Source organism: Buteo buteo, chromosome 10 (genome assembly GCF_964188355.1).
Source record: "Buteo buteo chromosome 10, bButBut1.hap1.1, whole genome shotgun sequence".
Classification (NCBI taxonomy): Eukaryota; Metazoa; Chordata; class Aves; order Accipitriformes; family Accipitridae; genus Buteo; species Buteo buteo.
In genome coordinates, this window is record NC_134180.1 from 43214605 (window position 1) to 43218330 (window position 3726).

The window sequence follows — 3726 nt, forward strand, 5'->3', positions numbered from 1 at the left end:
CACCGCCCGCGCTCGCCCCGCCCACCGCCCGCGCTCGCCCCGCCCACGCTCCCCCCGGCCCCGCCCCGCCCGGAGGGCGGGGCGGGGCCGGGGGGAGCGTGGGCGGGGCGAGCGCGGGCGGTGCCTCTGGCGCCCCGCCCCCCCGCTCTCCCAGCTCATGGGATCCCTGCTTTCACGTTAGAAAATAATTTATTTTTATTTTAATTTTTTTTTTTTTTTTTTTATTCCGCAGCCCGAGGGAGCAGAACGCGGGGGGACGGGCGCGCCCGTTGCCAATCCCCACCACCCGCCAAACTCCCCGGAGTTTGCCCCATAGCGCGGGCGACGGACGCGCAAAGCGCCTCTTCCAGATTTACGGGAGAGGGTTGCGCAACCGAATCCCGTCTCTCCTGTCCCGAAGGCCGGATTCGGACCCGCCAACACTGTTATCGCGACAGGAGCGGTGCGTTCCCGGGGACTGGAGCAGATCCGGCCCGCGGGGTGTGATGGTGGACGCTGGACCGGCCGGAGCATCCCTGCATCCCCGTGCCTGGGGACGAACTGGGCAGCCCATGGGGTTTGCTGGAGCGCAGAGGCAGCGCCGGTGCCCGGGTAGGAGCAGGCCTGGCATCTGCAAAGACTTGTCTGCTGCCCAAACGGGCCCGACGTGCCTCTGCTTGCGGGGCTGGGCGCTTTGATGCTGCGAATTTGTCTTCAGAGGCAGAGGAGGGCGTTGATTAATGCTTAAATACAGGTTGCTGCCTGGGAGCCTGCAGGAGCCCTCGTGAGATCGGATTAAGTTTGGTCTCGGTCTCGTTTCTGTACCAGACTCATTGCTGTAAAACTCCAGGACAGGTGAAGGTGTGGAGTTCGATGTTTCAGCGATGCTGGGTTTGCTCCGAAGTGGGGGGAGCAGCCCCACACCCAGCACCCAACTTCTGCCACCGGCTCTCACCCGCTCGCCTTCCCTGTGAGGGACCGGGCACCCAGCCTGGGAAAAAGGAGATGGGAGGAAGGGGAGGCAGCTGGGTGGGAGAAAACGCCGGTCCCATCGTGGGGAGAGACAGGGAAGCTGCTGTGCTCATCACCATCCAGCACCAACTTGGTGCCGAGCGTGTCCCTGCGCAGCATCCCGAGCTGTCCCTCTGCCCTGCAGCAGGTCCGAAAGCATCGGGAACATCCCTCCTCGCTCTTTTCCACGGCCATATTTTGTTTGACGCCAGCCCAGCCCGGTTGTTGCTCTTCTTGGCGCAGCCAGGTCTTCACAGACGACGCCAGCCCGTCTCCGCAGCCGGGCTTTATAGGAGAGGAGATGGTATCGCCGTTCTGCTTGGCTCCTTTTTATGGCACATCTCCGGCATTATTATAGCCAGTAACACTTCAGTGCTGGAAAGTAATTGTTGGATGCACATGTCATGCATTACACCGCAGTGCAAACAAAAAAAACCCCAAACCCTTCGAAAACTGTCAAAAGAGGACGAATTCCTAATTCCTAATTAAAAAAAGAGAAAGCCACTTTTCCCCAAGCTTCTCCGCCAGCCAGGCAGGCCCCGGGAAGCAATGCCCTCTCGTGGGCTAAAGAAGCAGCTACCCACTAATTCAATTCTAATCGTGAACTTAATTAACCAGTGTTAATTAACTACCTGTTGCCTCGCAGTACAGCCTTCCTGGGCGAGCAGCCCCCGACCCGCAGCGGCAGTGCAGGGCCGTCGCCTGACCCGAGCAGCAGCATTTGCAGGGGGGTCCCATGCAACCTCTCACCCCCCCAGTTTGCCTCCCCCGGTTTGCCTGCAGCCCTCGGGGTCCACAGGGTTGGGGACTGTACTGGGGGGGTGTCTTGTGTGCACAGGAGCGCATGCTGGGAGCACTGGGGCATGCACTGGGCACACTGGGAGGGCACGTTGCGTGCACTGGAGCATGCACTGGGCGCACTGGAGCATGCACTGGGCACACTGGGGCATGCACTGGGCACACTGGCGTGTGCAATAAGCCCAGCGGAACATCCACTGGGCCCGCTGTCGCAGGCACTGGGTGCACTGGAGCCGAGGCGTGCAGCGCCTGGGGGGTTTGGGCAGGGGCACGGGGCTGGGGGCTGCACGTGTGCGTTACCACGGGTGGCTCCAGCCCAGGGAACGGCCAAACAAAGAGTGACCGTATGGCGGAAAAATGCCGCCGAAGCTGGCAGAGGCCCCGGCCGCAGGGCTGCAGCCACCCTGCTCCTCGTGGAGCTGACGTGAGGCCAGGTTAGCCTGTTGCAAAAATGCAACGCTCCCATCTAAGCGCCTCTGCGGCACCCTGCGCTCTCAAACGCTTCCAGAAAACACAGCGAGTCGCACCAAGTGACCGGGCGCCGGACCAGCCTTGCCGCTCTGACTCGGAGCAACAGGACCGTAAAACTTAAAGCGAGTTTGAACTTTGTATTTTCTCTGTTAAACTTTTGTTTTCCTTTTCAGCGGGGACTGGGTAAAGACTCAGCACGAGGAGATCTCTCGGCTTTCCTTCCTTTTTTTCTGTCCCAGACATTAAAACAAAGGCTGTCTCACCTTTGTCTGAAGTCAGGACTGAGTTCTTCAGGACTGCAGTGATACAAGCACAGTTTTTCCTTTCTCCTCCAAACACAAATATATCTCTATATAAAAATGTTTATTATTATTATTAGCATGTATTAAGCCTAGATCAGAGCACCCAAGCTATTAAAGAGTCTTTGCTTCAAGAGTTTACCTCCTTCCCACCTTTTGTCCATTCAGAAGGACGGGGGGAGATACGGGGAGATGCCCTGATTTCCCAAGGACACGACCCATGTCGGTGACCAGAACCGGTTCAAAGAAAACAGCAAAAAACTTCCCTGCAGCCAGGGCAGCGGTGCGGCACCCCGAGCCCATCGTCCTGCCGCGACTTCGCTCTTACCTGCCCGTCTGACCACGGACACACACGAGGAAGGTGACGCAAAGCAAAGCAACTGTTTGTTTTTGCAGCTTGCTTTTCACACATCTTACACCTGTATTTCAACATAGGCTATTGCAAATAACTTTTTTGTTATTTGATTCTTTTCCTTTGCTCCCCTTAACCCATAGCAAAGCGTGTGAACATTGTTTTGAATGTGTGGCAGCCCCCACCTGTGGGATTCAGTACGGTACGCAGGGTCTAATCCTGTCCACCACGATCATTTATCTTTGCTGAACTCTCATTATTTCCTGCGTAACAAGGTTTAGAGTTCAGCCAAGGGACACACTGCAATAACATAAACCTGGAAGACAGGAGATCTGGTCTCAGCATGCACTTTGGCCGTGCTAAAGCAAAGCCAGATTTCATCCGCGTGTTTGACGCCGCTGCTCCTTTCTGCCTCGGATGCACCGTAGCCCGTTTCGGGGATGGCCGAGAAGATGCTGCAGCTCCTCCGCATCACCAGCCGCGCATCACCGGCCGTGCATCACCGGCGTCCTGCCCTGCCCAGTGCCACCGAGGCGGGGTGGGCTTCACTGAATGAGCTGGGGGGGCTCTTCCCCAGCTGGAGACTTCTGACGCTGGAGAAAAATAGCCAAATCACTCCCAGCCCTAAGGAGCCTCCGGTGCACCTGAACCGCGAGAGGGTGGGTTAAAGGAGCGGGGCCAGCACTGTGGGAAAGGCAGAGCTTCGCACCCGGCTCCCAACCACCGTCACCCAGCAAAGCCCGTACCTGGGGACCGCCTGTCTCTCACACGGCCATCCTAGGAAGAACAGCCACCTTTTTTGCCCAAAAGCGGTTC